The sequence below is a fragment of the Notamacropus eugenii genome, chromosome 1 (assembly GCF_028372415.1).
Source record: "Notamacropus eugenii isolate mMacEug1 chromosome 1, mMacEug1.pri_v2, whole genome shotgun sequence".
In the NCBI taxonomy this organism is placed as follows: domain Eukaryota; kingdom Metazoa; phylum Chordata; class Mammalia; order Diprotodontia; family Macropodidae; genus Notamacropus; species Notamacropus eugenii.
In genome coordinates, this window is record NC_092872.1 from 162326727 (window position 1) to 162345365 (window position 18639).

The following is an 18639-nucleotide window of genomic DNA, read 5'->3' on the forward strand; positions in this document are numbered from 1 at the left end:
GAAAAGATTGAAGAGTTTGATTTTAGAGGCTTCTATTTCCTGCAATTGGTTTCTGTTTGACTAGAAAATTGAAGACATCTACATCTTGTTATTTGGTTCCCCTCAGTCACATCCAACTCTTCATGACCCCATTTAGGGTTTTCTTGGCAAAGACACTGGGGTGGTTTGCCATTTTCTTCTCCAGCTCATTTTACAGATGAGGAAACTGAGGCAAACAAGGTTAAGGGACTTGCCCAGAGACACACAACTAGTAAGTATCTGAATTCAGATTTGAACTTCGGCCTTCCTGACTCCAGTCTGGTACTTTATTCACTGCACCATTTAGTAGTGTATTTTTCTTTAGTTAGATATACAGATATAGATACACACATGTGTATGTATGTATACATACACATGTGTGTATGTGTGTATATGTATATATATACACACATACATATACTACACATATAATCATGCTTTAGTAATGTTATTAAATAACAACAAAAGCGTCCAACAAAAGTGTCCAGAAAACCAAAAGGAGAAAATGCACCAATGACTTTTTCAAGTACTCTAGATTCAAAGATAGCGTTTACAACTTGAAGTAAGCCTCCTATCAGAACATTTGGTGAGGGGCTTCTCAGCAAATAGCCCCCAGAGCTGTACTAACCTTGGGAATGCTGGGTCTTGTCCTCCTTCTTGACCTTTAAACTCACTAGGCAGCCATGCTTTATTTACCAGGAGTAAAGCAGTTTATCTCCCTTTTCCACTAATCCTCCAAGGAGGTGAGAATGAGATCTTGATTGGGCTAGTTGTTCTGGGTGTTTGATGTGGGGGAAGTGGCCCCCCATCTCAGGACTGGAGAAAGCTGGGCAAATGTTTATTGATGGGGGAAGTGTGGTAACAGAAGCCTAACATGTGGTCTGGCTTTTGCCTAGCCTAAGAGCTACTGCTCTTGCTACCCAAGGTGACACCGATGTGCAAATAGACCCTGGGCAAAGCTAACATGGGAAAGGTGAAAGTAAAGGGAGAAGGTCAAACTTTCTGTGGACAGTAAAGAAATCCTTCAGTCTGCTTGACTGTTAGAAAGAAAAGCTAGCCTAGTTGGCACAAAGTTTTTTTCTCACTACTGTGTCTCTGACCTTCAGGAAATGTCACTTGCTCATTAATTTCAGGTGAATCCACTCCCTAGAACAAGTCACCAGCTAGTGAGGATGATGGTTTTCAAGCTGCCCAAGGGGACAATATGTACAAAATGAAAGAGCATAACTAGGAGGAATATGATGCCTGTCTTCAAGTATTTGAAGGCTGTCAAACTAGACATATTCTGCTTGGCTTCTGAGGAAGAACTGGGATCAACAGGTGTAAGTTAACAGGGAGAAAGACTGACTCAGCATACCAAAAAACCTCCTAACAGCGAGTAAAGTCCAAAAAATTAAATGAGCTAACTGATAAATTTGTGACACCTAAAACAGTTAAGCAGAGACTGACTCCTGTTGATGGGGTTCATGACCTCTGAGGTCTTTTCCAACAGTAAGGTTCTACGATCTATGAAAAAAATCAGCATAGAAAATCAGCAATTTGAAATATCTAGCCCCCTGGATGAGTAATTACTAATCCCAGCAGCAGGACTCTTAGACAGCTCCTATGTGTCAGGAACTAGAGCATTTGATCTGAGTCACACTATTGCTTTCATCTCCTGCCCACTGAAGATGAAGATGAGGTATGCTCAATTTGAACTGCTTCTCCTGAGTAGCCACTGTGTAAATCCTAATTTGAGATATGTAAGGCAAAGAAATAAAAACTGAGATGATGGTATTCACAGCTCTTATCAAAAAGGGTGGTTTGCAAAGTGTGTAAGCATCCTTTGGGGCATCCACATGCTTGCTGCTCCAAACACAAAGTGGGGTGTGCCTCACCAATTCTTGCTTGAGGATATCTGACATAGCAGTCAGTTTAGGTAAGATGTGATCAGTTTAGATCCCACTGTCTTTCAGTTGAGGACTGATGTAAGAAAGATGAAGGATACAGAAAAGGGGAAGGATATATGGAAAACATTTCTGAAAGAATTCCCATGTAATACTTTGTTCTCATTTCATCTCTCCCCATGCCTTGCCGACTACTGCTCCTACTCTCTCTCTCTCTCTCTCTCTCTCTCTCTCTCTCTCTCTCTCTCTCTCTCTCTCTCTCTCTCTCCTGAAAAATATAGAACAGAGCAATATAGGGAAAATGCTTTCAAAAGTAAAGAAGCTGTCATATACCTATTCTGCCTGTTGCCAAGGAGGCTAAAGCTGGAGGATATTTAAGGTTAGAAGTTCTGAGCTGCAATGACCTTTGCACATCTGGTATCCAGACTAAGTTTGTACTAATATGATACTAAAATCAAGGAATCACTAGGGTTTCTAAGGAAAGACACTCGACCCAGATCAAAAACAAAGCAAATCAAAGCTCCCTTGTTGATCAGTAGTGGGATGAAGCTATCAGTAGCCCCCCATTTCCAACCTGTGTGAAAAGGGAAAACCAGTATGAAGGAAAAGGAGGGAGGGAGGAAGGGAGGGAGGAAGGAAGGAAGGAGGGAAGGAGGGAGGGAGTAAATTTTTTAATGCTGTATAAATACAAGATATTACAACTACTATTTTTGGAGTCAGAACGACCTGAGTTCAGAGTCAGCCTCAGACACTTGTTATTAGTATGTGGCCCTAGATAAGTCACTTAACCTGTTTGCCTCAGTTTCCCTCATCTATAAAATGGGAATAATAATAGAACCCAACTCCCTGGTTTGTGGTGAGGATCAGATAAGATAATAATTGTAAAGCACTTGTCACAGTGCCTGGCACATAGTAAGCATTATATAAATGCTAGCAATTTTTTTTATTATGATGATCTATTGCCCTTAAAAGAATGAAAAGCCCTAAAATTCCTGAGGAAATTCAAATTATGCCCCACTAAAGGTCTACTTGGCATGTAGTAGAATTAGTTATTTTTGAAATCTCAAATCTACTACAAAAATCGGAAAGAAAAGGATTTTTATCTAAATGTATCATCCATCCAGGTGACCATCTTCATAACTATATGGTAGATGCTTTGTGAATGTATGGCTCTCCATTTTGCCAAAGGGATTGCTTCATTCCTGCTGCCCTGTTATAGGATTCTGTTTCCTCCGCTCCTCCTTCTCCTCCAAGAGTGCAGGACCAGTTCCTGCTCCTTAGTAACAGGTGGCTGCAAACAATTCTTTTGAACTCTTGTGTTCTTCTCTCCTCCCTTCCCCCTCCCCCTTTCTTTTCTCCCCTCCCCCTTTCTTTTCTCCCCTCCCCTTTCTTTTCTCCCCTCCCTCTTTCTTTTCCCTCCTCCCCCCTCCCCTACATTTCACTGAGCTCAAGAGGGGAGTTGGAGAGTTCCAATTCTCTGTTTATTGTGACTTGAAACTCCCGTCTCCCTCCTCTATCCCACCCCACCCAACCCCAGGGAGTTAATTGCTGTATCCCATCACCCCTCCCCCTTGTAAATAGTGCCAGCTGTGCTGGAGCTGTGAGATTCTTCTTATCCTAGCATTGCCAATGCAGCTGTAGGGCTTCATTTTCGACCTCTGGAGAAGCTTGGGGTGGTTCATTAGTTTTCTATGCGTCTTCCTAGATATGCGTGTACGAACCATAAGCTCAAAGGTATGCACCATTTAAGCTACCCAAGTAAGTACCATAATGTGCAGAAATTCCTAAGGTAAGGTTTTTATACTGACTGAACTTGATTGAATACACAATAAGTCATATTACTATGTAACTCTGTACATGCGTACACTAAAGACAGAGTTCTTCTTGAATGAGTAAATATCATTATGCCAACCTTACTTATGGCATTTCAATTTGCTATAATAAATTAATCTGAAATTGACCTAGTTTGCTGTTTGAAATTTATCTTTTAAATCAAAGGTTCCTTAAACTGGGGACTAGCAGCTTCTTGTTGGTGTTTTGACAAATGTATTTCAACATAATTGGTTTTCTTTGTAATCCGACATTTTTATTTTATGAATTTAAAAATGTTGTTCTAAGGAATCCATAGATTTTGCCAGACTGCCGAAGGGCCCATGACTCACACAGAAAAAGTTAAGATACCCTGCCTTATGTTGAAAACTCCATTCCCAAAAAGTTAGATTGGCCTGTGATACAACCTGAGTTGCAATCATTGATCCTTTGTAACACAAAAGCCACAAGTCAAACCCAAGATCTTACTGAAAATCAGTCTGGATTGTTCTCCAAGCAGTCTGGGCCAGGGCTCTTTATCTCCTAATACTACATCTCCAAGTATTCTTGGATTCACTTTGACCAAATGAAGTTGTGGGCAAACAATAAGCATCCACTCTCACAGTTTATCTTCAAAGCACACCAGTTAATTGATTATGTATCGTGGGGCGTTAGGTTGTTGTTTTTTATGGAATTGGGTGCCTATTCTCAAAACCTTTTTCCACAAATAAAAACCCAAATAAACTCAGGTGGAACCTCATAGTCAGCGGCCAAATACACGCAGGACTATCTAGTCACTTCACATTTGGAACTTCTGATTAAAATCAGTGGCTTGGCACTCTTCCTTAGAAGTCACTGAATAAACATGCCTCACACAAAGAGGAGACGCATGGGAAAATGAGAGTTAGAACTGAAGTGGAAGGCAGTTGTAATACAAAGAGTCTGGTTAAAGAAGAAAGTGTTAGAAAAAAGAGCTAAGAGAAGGAAAAAGTTGGGGAAAAATAAAGAGTTAGAAGAATCTGCCCTCATGTTTCCTCTCCTCCATTTCCCTCCCATTTTCTTTCCTCACACACCTTCAGATCATAGAATCCTACCCTGTGTCTGAGTAGCTTCTTCAGTTTTCCAAGATCTCCACCCTGAAAATCATCTGAAAATACTTCCTTCCTCATCCATCTCCACTCACAGACTTGGATTTATCCACCACACCCCAAATTCATTATCTCAGCAGCCTTTGCAATCTTCTTTGACCCACTGGAAAAGAGACCAGAACTCAGTACTTAGTGTGATGTCATAAGACCACCCAAGAAATCTAATTCCTGACTGTGAAATTCACAAAAATTTAAAATGAATATGAGTTCTACATATGGAGTTCACTGCCAATAGTAATACAAGTAACCAACAGTAACTTTAAAATCAATCGGTTATCTTAGCAATTTCTGAAGTGACTCTCCCATTCATAGTAATGCCGTGCATTTAAATGGGTTGGGGGGGGGGGGGAGTGGAAGAGAGAGAGATGCAGTTCTCCCCCTCTCATAGAAACAGGCAACTTCCTTCTGTGCCCCACAATTCAGCCCACTCTAAAGGTGAGAACACAAAAGATGAAGCTTCTGGGTGCAAAATGACCTAGGGAATGAATCAGGGAATGAGGCATCCCCCTTGGTAGTATTTAACCCTTTCCTTTAAAGGAAAGCAGAAAAATAAAGATTAAAGAGGATAATCTCATTCCCTTTATTTATCCATTGTCACCTACCTCCTAGTGCAAAGTAGATCACAATGGCCTTAGAATTTTCAATCACATTTCAATGGACTAGAGGTCTGGCAAAGTGCTCGTGCTATGGGACAGTTTGGGATTTTTTAAAGCAGTATTTATGATCACAATTCAGCCTGAAAGGTCAGCATTATTAGCCCTGCAGTAGAAACACACTGCCTTTGCCTTCTTTTCCTGTAATCCATTCATCTCATTGGTGCCAGCTGTGAGTTTTTGGATGGGAACAAATGAATGAGTTGTGGAAAAGAAGTTGTAGAAAAGAAATGGATCCAGGGCTGCATCAGTTGGAGGGCAGGATCTATAAGACGCTATGTAGAAAGGAGAATGGAATATTGAGTTTAGGTTATGTTCCTAGACCTAAATCTTTGTGACTGCATGGCTAAATGTGAGACGAGTTGCCTTAAATCTTTACTAGTCTTTGCTTTAGTTCTTGAGTACCAATCTAATTTGAGTTAGGTATGCTTTGAATCAACCAGCAGAATGGAGACTGTAGCTGCTCCATTCCAATAAAGATGCTAATTTGAGGGCCTTTTGAAGAGAGAGAAATTCCCATTTTCATTCAGAAGTAATTTGTAAGTGATTGGGTCTTTGAAAGGGTGATGCCCCAGTGACTGAGTTTGTATAATACCCTACCGTCTTAGTCACAGATGAGGTTTCCCCCACTCATAGATATAATCCCATCTCAAGTGCTAGCGATGCCCAATTTGTATTCTAATATCGACCAAAGTTGGAGACAGATAACAGTAATCTCAGGAACCAGTAGAGTAATAGGGTCTTGGGTGACTTACAGTTTCCAGAGAAAGTCAAATTCAATCATTCCCACAAATACTTTCTCATCTGAATTTCAGGTTAGGGAGATGGAATAGGGGACTGAACTATGTTTTTGATAAGTGCTTAATAAATATTTGGTTGACTGATCCTTTGCAAGCTGACTTTGAGGAGACAGTAAATTTTAAATATAAAATATAATCTTTCTTCCTTTTTGCCAGTCCCAAAATATTGAGGTTCAGATCACTGTGGTCTCAGGAGCCTACTCTTAATTTATAAATGGTCTTCCTCTTGTGCCCCACATCACCCTCAAAATATCACTATGCCTTTCTCACCACTCTAAAAGGTGTCTATTTTCTTCTATCATTTCTTCTTTCCTTCCTATCTTAAAGGAAGATGTGTTCATCTTCTTTTCCAAGACTAATCCTACCAGTTAAGTTCTCATCCTGTTTCCCTTCCATCTCCTCCATTCCTACATCTTATGATCCGTGGTAGTTTACAAACAACCAGAAACAAAACAAAATGGAACAAAATAAATCCCACCCCTTCCTCTTGACCTTTCAACCATTAAATCTTTCTCTTTATTTTCATGGCCAAACTTCTTGGAAGAACAGACAATACTCACTTTTTAGTTTTATTCTTATGTATTTATTCCTTACCCATTTACACTCTAGTTTTGACAAGGAGTTCCTGGTGATCTCCTAATCACCAAACACAGCGCCCTTTTCTCGGTGCTCATTTTCTTTGATTTCTTTTGCAGCCTTGATCAACACTTTCTTCTTGAATTGACTTGGCAAAACCCTACACTGTCCTCATTCTGTTCCTGCTACTTCCTGGGCATTCTGTCATGTCCACTGCTAGCTAGACTTCTTCTGATGGTTTTTCTTCATGCCCCCTACTAAGGAGTCCAGAGAAGGGGTGACATACTCTTTGCTCTCCACTGATAACACTCTCCTTATTCTCGTGGCTTCTATCCGCTTTGGCAACAACCAGTATACTCTTCCAACTTCCTCAGTGACTTTAACACAAAATTCCTCTCCTCTCAGTCCTATAGCTATCAACTTTGTCAACTTCAATGTTCATGTTGATGACCCTGTTATCTCTTGTGGGTCTCAATTTCAAAACTTCTTTAGTCGGTATAACATCTATACTCATTCTGTTTCTGCTATCCAAAAGCTCAAGAGAAGAAAGTGAGGTTGGATGACCTTGCACAACCATCCTGAAGTCATGGTCCTCTTCAAGAATAAAGGACAGACACAAGCTGTGAGTGAGTAGCAGCTCCTCCTCTCTCCTCCCCTAATCTCCTCTTCTCCCCTCCCGTCCTGTCCCTTCCCCACCCCTCTCCTCCCATGCTCTCCTCTAGTGTTCTACCCAGGGGAAGGTACACTCCATGGCCAAAAGCTGCCTTTTTTTCCTTTGGATTTATTGGCTGCATTTCTTGTTCAAAGATCAAGCCTTAAACCCAATTCACTCTGGAGCTCATAGACTGGACAACATGTCTCCACCCACCTAACACAGAGTGAGAATGTAACAACTAAATAATAATTGTTTCTCTTTTACCCAGGAACCCTGAGAGTCTTCATCTCCCAGTCTGATTTTTTCTTTTTGATTAAAGGGGCCATCCCTGGAGTAACTTAAAGAAGCCTATTCATTGATGGATGTATGTCACTCAAAGTGAGAATGTGATAAGACCTTAGCCTGAAAGGGCCAGGGTCTCCCATGACATCCTGGACCATCTCCAGTCATCCTGATGAGTATCAGGCCACTGGACCCAGATGGCTCAGGAGAAGAAGGTGAGGTTGGTGACCTTTCACAGCCCTCCTTCACTCAAATCAAAGTCAACTGCAAGTCATGTTAACATCTGCCATCCATAGGAATGTTCTCCATACTGTAGAGTAATAGTACTGACAATTTATCTGGGACTTTAAAATTAGCCTAGTGTTATACATATATTATCTTGTTTAAACCTCACAGCAATCCTTTGAGGTAAGCACTAAGTATCCTCGTTTTACACATAAAGAAACTGAGGCTTAGAAAGTTTAAATGAGTCAATCCTGTAAACTGCAGAGGCAGAATTTAAACCCAGGTCTTTCTAATCCCAGTACAACAGTCTTTAAGCTGTATCACACCACCTAGCATATATTCTCCCTAATATCATATATTCTCATTATTCCTTGAAATTGTTCAAACTCCAAATCTTGAACTTTGAAATTCTCTTCTCTTTGTTATACCCTTTCAACTTCCCCACACTTCACACCATCTGACACAATTTTTTGTTCTTATATGCTACAGCCCCTCAACCTTCCCCTGTAAGCCAGTTCTGTTCTGGCTTTACAAACCACATTGACAGTCTAGATAGGCCCTATGCTTATTCATTGCAACACTTGAACCTCTTCTCCCCTGAAGTTGTCATCCTTTTCCCTATCTATTCCCTGACACTTAGTAAGTGCTTAACAGATACTTACTAGCTGGTTGATTTCACTGCTAATCTAGAAGAGTATTCCACTCACTACTTCCTCTTCCATACTGCCCATTCCTCCCTCCAACTCTTTTAGTCAGGATGACATCCATCCTGACTAATCTATGGAAAATTCTCCCCCCAAAGTCACCAATGACTTCATAACTATTAAATACATGGTTTCTTCTCAGTCCTCATCATCCTTGATCTAAAGGACCCATTGACCACCACCTCCTCTTCTTTGGTATTCTCTTTCTCGGTTTCTGCTACTCAGATCTCTCCTAGTTTTCCTTCTGCTTCTTAAATCACTCCTTTTCTTCCTCACTCCCTACATTCTCTTTCTTAACAATCTTAATACATTTCTATAGTTTCAAGTATCACCTTTATGCATGTCACTCCCAAATCTATCTCTACCTCTTTCTCCCCCCTTATATCTCCAAGTGCCTCATAAGGAATTCTAGGTGGACGTCTTCTAATATATCAAATAGCATTTGATTCAATGCAATCCAATGCAACACATATTTATTAAGCACCTACTCTGTACCACATACCATGCTAAGCACACAGCAACATACAACATACAAAGACAGAAATGAAAATATCCCAAATTCATCATTTTTCCTCCTACCTCTGCCCCTCTCCCCACTTTTCCCATATCTATTAATGGTACCTCCATTCTACCAATCACCCAAGTCGAAAATCTTTGAGTCATTCCTAAAACCTCTATCTCCCTTCCCATATCATTAATTGACAAGTCCAATAGATTCCACATCTGGTAGATGATACGTATCTTCTATCTGTCCCTTACTTTCATTTACACTGATATCACCTTAGCTCAGTTATCATCTCTTATCCAGGTTATTATAACAGTCTCCTTAGTGCTTTTCCTACTTCCAATCCAACCTTTATGCTGCTAACAATCTTCTGATTACAGAGGTCTAGTTATATCATTTATCTATTCAATAATTTTCAGTGGCTCTTCATGACCCTTTTCTCTGATACTTAAGATCCCTCGTGGTGTGGCTACAACCTACCTTTCTGGGATTATTTCACAGTATTTCCCTTCATGCATTCTGTGCTTTACAGAAACTGGAACATTTAGTGCTCCCTAGCATAGGAATATAGGAGCAAAGGTATTATGATTTCACTTTTTCCCTTCCCATCACCATACCTTTGGTACCTTTATGTACGTGGCCCCTGGTGCATGCCATCTGACAAAATTCTTTTCCTTCAAGCATTCTCAGATGCCAAGCGCTCCATGAAGCCATTCTTGGTTTTCTCGCTAGAAATAACCTCTCTTTTGCTGAAGTACTTCAAATTACTCTGTATATGCACTTGAACATTTTGTAATTTGAATTATAGTTGCTTGTATAAAAATGTCATTCTCTTCTAGCTTATAAGCTCCTTGAGAACAAAAACTGTATCTTCTTTCATTTTTGTATTCTCAGTATCACCATGTCTTTTCATGGAAGGGATTTTTAATCAATGATTGTTGAGAAACTGTTTAATTATAACGAGCAAGTTTGTTTTTGGAGAAACGATGAGAAAATGTACTTCTTTCCCCTCTCTACAGATATTAGAGATATGCGTATTGAATATTGCATGACATGACTGATAATGTGGAGTGGTTTTAGAAGTAGGTGACAGCATAGTAGACAGACCACTGGTCAGGAAGTCAGGAAGACCTGTGTTCCAATCCTGACACAGAAACTTACTAGCTCTATGTGACCCTGGACAAGTCAATTAACTTTTTTTTAGCATCAGTTTCTTCAGCTATAAAATGGTGATAATAATAATTCTTTCTACCTTAGAGAGTTGTTGTGGATGAAATTAGATAATATGTATAAAGCACCCTGTACACCATAAAGTGCTATATAAGTGTTAGCTATTACGATTTTGCTGAACTGTTTTTTTTTCTCTTTTTTACTTTTTGTTTCAAGGGATGGATGACGGGGTCAGGTGTGGGATATAATTAGAAATGAAAGTGATATAAAAGTGAAAATATCGTGAAAATAAGATGAAATAAATAAAACTAAAAGAACAATCAGATCCTAAAATAAAACAAATGTTTGTGGAATTGAAGGTCTCTTGGTTCTTTCTCCGTAACATCTGCTGAAGCTATCTTTTCCATTCACACTGCTCCTAACCCTTGTCCAAGTCTACAATCACCCCATGCCTATGCTATTACAACACTAGTCTCTTACCTTGTTTCCCTCTCCCCAACCCAATCACTCCTACATTCCCAAAATCACACCAAGCTTCCTAAAACACAGATATTCATGTGATATGCATCTTATTCAAAAACCTTAAACTGTCCAAAGGATAAAGCCAAACTCCTTAGCTTATTCTCTGTGGCTCCCCACACTCTAGCTGGAAGCCATCTCTCTAATGTTAGGTCCCATTACTTTCCATCTCCCATTCCCACGTATAGGAATTCTGTTCTACCTGCTCGAGATATTCATGCTCCTAGAACCAGGTCTAACTATTTCTTCTCCCAGTCTTTGCCCTTTCCACTCTTCCCATTTTGTCTAAAGCCTGCCTATCTACTTCCTTTTTTTTAATTTTTAACTTATGGAATAAAATAAGCATTTCTATAACCCGGTACAATGAAAAAAGATGATTGCTCATGAAACTACAAATCTACTATGCACAATTCACTATTCCTTTCCAATATACAACAAAATTATCATATAATTTTTTCCCTTTTTTCTTCCCTCCCCCACCCCAGAGATAGCTACCATTGGACATAAATATGCATGTGTGTATATAAATATGTGATATATACATATGTGTACACATTTACATATATCTGTGTTTGTGTATATAATTATTCTGTACATGATTCTATTTATCAGTTCTTTCTCTGGATGCAGATAACATCTTCATATGTCCTTTATACTTAATTTGGGTACTTATAATAGACAAAAATAATTTACTCACTCAAAGTAGTTCTTAAAATAACATTGCTGTTACTGTATATAATGTTCTCCTGGTTTTGCTCTTCATTATTTCTTGCAAACCTTTCCACACAGTTCTAATGCCATATCTGCCATAATCTTTCCCTGACTGCCCCAAGGTCTTCTTGATGATTGCATAACTAATTTGCCACTTAGCGTTATACTGATTTGTATTTTTTTTTTAAGTCTTCAGTGTCCTGCCTTCCCAACTATATTCTTTGAGAACACGGATTGGGTTTGGGTTTGTTTAGGGATTTTTTTGATCCCCATTGCCTGACACTAGTATCCAATCATAGTTGGCACTCAGTTCATTGATAATGAGAAGGAAGTATTTATTAAACCTACCACATCCCTTGGGACAGCTAGGTGGTGCAGTGGAGAAGAAAAGTGGGCTTAGAGTCAGGAAGACCTATCTTCCAGAGTTCGAATCCAACCTCAGACACTCACTAGCTGAGTGACCCCTGGGCAAGTCACTTAACTCTGTTTGCCTCAGTGTCCTCCTCTGTAAAATGAGCTGGAGAAGGAAATGGCAAACTACTCCAGGACCTTTGCTAAGAAAACCCCAGACATGACTGAAACAACTGAACAACACATGCTTTAATTGTGTTATATGCCATGAAGAGTATTAAAGGTGGATAAAGTCTGATCCTTTTCTGTAAGAACCTCCTGATCTAAAATATCTGCTCACTCCAAACATGTTTACATTCTGACCTATGGAAAAATTACAATTTCTTTTACCTTCGAATAGAACTCATAGCCTTTTTTGAATGAACGGTAACTGGTTTGGTCTGGAGAGGCTTCCTATTTTATTAGGCAAATGTTCATTAAATTAAATTAAAAGAAAGCACTAGTTCAGGAATGGGGAATATGCAGCCTTGGGGTCACATGTGGCCCTCTAGGTCCTCAAGTGCAGCCCTTTGAATTCAAACTTCAGGGATTCAGTCAAAGGACAGCACTTGAGGACCTAGAGGGCCACATGTGGCCTTGAGGCCAGAGGTTCCCCACCCCTGCACTAGTTAGTGCTTTCTTTATCACTTCTTGAATTCAGCCACTTACCAATCTTAACTCAGACCCTTAATCACCTCATGCCTGAGAGGTTACAATAGTCTTCTAACTAGCTTGTGATATTGGGTTTCAGTTTCCTCCTCGTACAACATGTTAGAGTTCAATTACATTATTGCTTCAAAACTTAAAGCATTCAACAGACTAGTAAAATATCAAAATTATCCACCTCAGACTGCTCCCAATGCAGCAGGGTGGATTATTTACTTGCCCTGAGTGGCCATGGAAGATGCTATCAGTAGATGCCTGGATCACTAGCAACACTTAGAGATCAGTAGTGTGGCCCTGCTACTTGTAGCACAGATGGATGCAATATCAAGGGACTGGAAAAGCAAAACCCATACTGAGCCCAAGGCAGGCATGAGGACAAAAATCATGTCCAGACAATACTGCTACTTTAATTGTCAAAGGCTGCTGTTTCAGCAGAGAAGGGAAACCCTAAATGTCAGCAAATGACAGCTGACATGAGGTAAAGCAATAGGGAATCTTATTAGCTTTCCTCTGCCCTCATCTCTCTAGAACTCTGTTTTTTAAAGCTTTTCTGCCTCAGAAACAGCCCCAGGCTACCTGCAAACTCACAGGCTCCTTGGAAAGACAGAGTACCTCTGAAGCTAGAATTGAGAATTGGTAGAAGACTGGAGAGAAGTTCCTTTCATTAAATTATACCTAACTTTTTTTCTCTTCAGTCAATAGGTTATTATGAAGCACTGTAAATACCATGTTTTGGTTTTTTTTTATCACACCTGAAAAGATAGCCAGTTCAAGAGTAAGGATTCTCATCTCTCCTCAATCATTTCTCTTGTCCTTTGTCCAGGACCAACCTGAGAAGCTCAGAGCTTAGGGCCTCCTAGGGTGAGGGATCTAAGGCCCCTCAAACTGTACCCCACCTCTCCATCCCAATAGTTTTATTCTAGTAAAATCAGATGAAAATGAGCAGCAAGAACAGCCTGGAAAGGGGAGGGAGGAATCACAAAACACAGTGCAGAACATAACTAGTATGTGCAAGGGTGAAGGTAAATCTCATTCTTGTGGCTGGCAAATTAAGGGTGGGAGGTGGTTAGGTTGATTCAACAAAAAAAGCCCCAGGAGTTTTGAGTCATAGCTCCCCTGGCTAGGAAATAAGAACTCATGAATTTAAGATTCCTTTAACTGGATGAACCCTCCCATTGTATTTTTTCAAAATACCATTGGAGGTTAATCATTCTTTCAGTAAAGGATAGGTCTACACCCTGGGTGTGAAGTTTGGATGTATATAAAGCCCAGGAACATCTAGCACAGAAGTTCTAAACCTAAGTATGATGAACTTGTTTTTTTAAAAAAAATGTTTTGACAACTGTGTTTTAATATAAATGGTTCCGTTTTAAATCCAACGTATTTATGTTAAAGTTTTCTGAGAAGGGGTCCATGGGCTTTAACAAACTGCCAAAGAGGTTCATAGTACAAAAAAGAATCCCTGCCCTAGGACCAACTGAATATTCTTGTCAGGACTTGATCAGACCTTGGAATCCCATGTTTGTTCTGGGGTGGTCCTCTGTGGAACATCTCCAGGTCAGTTTCCAGTCTGAGAACACAGGAGAATGAGCAGCTGAGCCCCTCGCAGAGGTGCCATTATCATCTTGGGGAACCCTGAGATGTTCAAGCCAGGTGTGTTCTGGATCCAGAAGCCTACTGAAGCCATCCTCTAATTTTCAGCGTAAGTATTCATACCTCAGAAATGGACAAACAGTAAATACCTGGGCTTGATGTATTACTTTGTGGATTATCTAGATTTAAGAAAGTGATGGAGAAAACATTACTAATGCAGATCACACTTGAAAGCATGTCATGGGTTTTTTTGTAAGACAGATGTTTTTAAACATTTACCAGCATATACCATATGGATCTCTCAGTGAGGGGGAAAAGGTAGCCCCATCAAGGGTTCTAGAGCCCAGGACTTTCTGTCTCAAATCCCGAGAGGACCCAGGAACAACTGTGACCTAAAGCAGATGCCTCCAGATTCCCTTCTTGCTCTAATCTGACACCTGGAATGAACTCAGAGATATCCAAAGTCACCCTAGGACTTTTAGTGCAGGCTAGTGTTAAGCAGGAAGCTCCAGAGGAACAATTAATGAGTTTTTCAGTTAATATTAGGTTATACTGGAGGAAGATTGCTTTTCAGACCTTCCTTTGGCAGGTCCAGAGGCAAGGAGTTTGTACAAACAGTGTCACAAGTTAGCTCCACGGGGTCAAAACTAGGAATTATTACAGTAAGTGTTAGGAAGATATAATAGTAGAGAAATATAATTTCCACACACAGTCAGGAACATCTGGATATGGTCCTACCTTGTGGATCACTTTATGAGAGAGAGCTCCAAGCATGTTTCAATTTCTCTCCCAGTCACCATTAGGCAGTGTTTGGTGCCAGCTAGCCCAAAAGGTTTCTAAATTGTAAAGGAGAGGGTTCCTGTGGGTGATGTTGTGGAGGCCTGTGGATCTGTACTCTTACCACATCCCATCTGTTCTCCTGCATCTGTGGTTGTTCAAATCCTCAAAGTATTCTCACAGCTTAGAGCAGCCAACAATCTGTATGATTCAAAGCCTCAGAGAGCTCAACGTTTCAACAAACCATGCTTTGTTGTCCTTTTTCTCTGCCCTCTAGCCTCTGCTGTGCTCGCGTCTGTCCTCATCCTCATTTACCTATTTGGCATTTGACGCTATGAAACATCCCTCCTTCTTATGTCTTCTCCACCCTTGGCTTCCATGACACTAGACTCATGATTCTCTTGGAGCTTCCTATACTGCTCCTTCTCTGTCTCCTTTTCTCTCTTCTCATCCTCTGCTGACACCTTAATCATGAGTGTCTCCCAAAGTTCTATTCTAGGTCTTCCTGTGTGAGTGTGTGTGTATGCACACACATATATACACTTACATACATACATATACATATATGTATGTATATATATGCTCTCCTTTGTTACATTCATCAATTATCTATATAGAAAACCCTTATATTTATAACTCTACTTCCAACTTCTCCCTAAACTTCCAATCCCGCATTCCCAACTCCTTAATGAATAGCTGACAGTTTTCACCTCGATGTTTCACTGGAATGTCAAAATCAACATTTCTAAAACTGCATTCAGCATTTTCTCCCCTGGACCTAACTTTCCTCTTCATCTCCTTCTGTTCATGACTCCGTCACTCTCTCAGACTGCTGACTCTGGAGTTCTCTCTGCTTCGCCTCTCTCTCACTCCACACATCCAATTAATTGCCCATTCCTTCATTGCGATATCTATGATACCTCCATCCCCTCCCAACCACTCCTCCTGCAGAAAGATCAACTCAGACGCTAATTTATTCTCACTTCAACCATTATGACAGCCTGCTTTATAACTGATCCACCTGCCTCCAGCCTACCCCCTAGCAGTGGAGGCAGTGTGACAAAGCAGAAAGAGGACTGGCTTGGGAGTTAAAGCCCACCACCGCTTTGGCTCTCTCCCAGATGAAAGGGGTTGCTCCTTCTTCAGATTTCTCATAGTCTTTTACCTGAACCTCTCCGCATTTATATTTCTCGTTGTTATCTGGGTACTTATTTCCCATTCCTTCCCCCCATTTGAACTGATTTAAGCTACTTGAAAGCTGGGCATGTCACATCTATCTCTGTGTCCTCTACACCTAACACAACGCTTTGCACATGGTAAGAACTCACAAGTGTTCATCGAATTGTTGAAACTTTCATGACGAAAGAAATCATTTGTTCATTAGCTAAACATTTTAAATGTCTTTGTAAGTGTCGTACACTTTAGTCACCCAGTTTTAAGGGTTTCTATTTTGATTTATAGTTTGTATTATTTAATAAAAAGACTAGTTTGGGGTATATAAGGCTAAAGAAAAGTATAATTAATGAAAATGAATTAGCTATATTTTCTTGTCTTACCATGAGCAATGGACATCATTTGTTAGTTCATTAGTTTGCTTATGTCTAGGGAATATATATTCAGAACCCACTTTAGTGAATGGAAGAATTGTCCTGGCCCAGAATTTGAAGGTCCCACCCTCAAATTCACCCTCAAAAGCCAGGTTTCTAGGCTACAATTTAGTGAAGCAAGTTGAGAGGAGGAGATATCATTTCTCAATTGGTACCAAAACAAAACAAAACCCAAACCCTGAGATTAATGTGTTTACCAAAATCTGTGAGATCTTATCCTTATGAGACTGCACCTCTCCTCTTCTCCACATATCCCTCAGGCTCCAGGACTTCTTTGAGGCTACCATCATCTGTTTTAGTTCAATTGTACTTGTATAAATATGAAGGAAAGAATTAAAAGAAAACAGTGTGATTTTTTTTTTCTTTAGTAGCATCCCCTAGGAACCAGACTAGAGTCAGAGACAATGTGGCTGTAATGGACAGACTATGCTGGATTTGGAATCAGAGAGACCTGTATTCAAATCCTGCCAGACATTTACTAACTGTGAGACAATGGGCAACTCCCCTAACCTTTCTAAGCCTCAAATTATTCAGCTATAAAATGGGTTTAATGATACCTGCAATACCTATCTCCAAGGGTTTGCATGAGGCTGAAAGAAGAAAATACGTGTATATATATATATATATATATATATATATATACACACACATACACACATATATACATATATACATACATATATACACATATATACATATATAGTACATATTAAATTTTAAAACATAATACATATTTACTATTATTATTGTTATTATTATATCTGGGGTCCTCCCAGTACATATAATCTCTGTGCTATTTTTAGAGTAAAGAATTAGGTTATAGTCTCTAATCAATATTTCATGGTGAATTCATTTTCTAAGCTGGCACCCTAATGAAGCAAACACCACAGATCTGGAAATCATGTGATGATGCGTAGAACTCAGACAACAAATGGTCAAATTTCTTTCCCAGCACCATAACACAGATTTTCTTGGGGCTAGATATAATGAGCAGCTAGGTGCTGAAGTGAATAGAGTGGCTAGACCAGGAATCAGAAAGACCTGAGTTCAAATCCAGCCTCAGATACTTATTAGTATGACCTTGGACTAATCATTTAACTTGTCTGCCTCAGTTTACTCAACTGTAAAATGGGGTAATAAAAGCTAAAGCACTTAGCATAGTATTTCGAACATAATGGGCACTTAATGAGGGCTTATTTTCTTCTTCCCTTAGAAATCAGTTATTATTTTTAAGACATATTGATTGTGGAATACAAACGGAACAAAACTCCACATCCCCCCCAAAAAAGAGGGCTCTGGCAAGAACAGTTAGTCAACATAAATCTAGTTCATCTTCACTCTAAAATACTAGATCATATTTTTTCAGTGTAACTTTGGCAACTTCTGACATGTTAGAAACAAATGTTATTGATTTGATTCTGTATTAGGCTTTCATTTTTCTGTCGTTAACAGGAATCAGATGAGTAGGACCTCCTTAGTATGTCATACAAAAAGTATGCAGTTGGCACATCAGGAATTAAATTTTCCATGAGCTATAATAGCTAAATAATAGTTAATATTTATAGGTTTAAGATTTACAAAGCACTTTATATATATATATCTATATGTAGATATATATATATCCCATTTTATCTTCACAACAATCCTAGATGGGAGGTGATATTATTATTCCTATATTAAAGATAGGCAGACTGAGGCAGAAGATAAATGACTTGCCCAGGGTCACACAATATCTAAAGCCAGATTTCACTCCAACTTCACTTCACTCCAAGTTAGTATTCTATCCACTAATCTACCTAACTTGGGGCTGATGGCAAGGAGATGAAACTTGGATTTCCCTCAAGGATACAATGATGCTGGCCACAGAATATTTTCTAGTTGAAGAGATGGGGGAACAAAGAAATGAGAGGCCACACAGGAAGGCAGGCAAGGACTCCCAATTCAT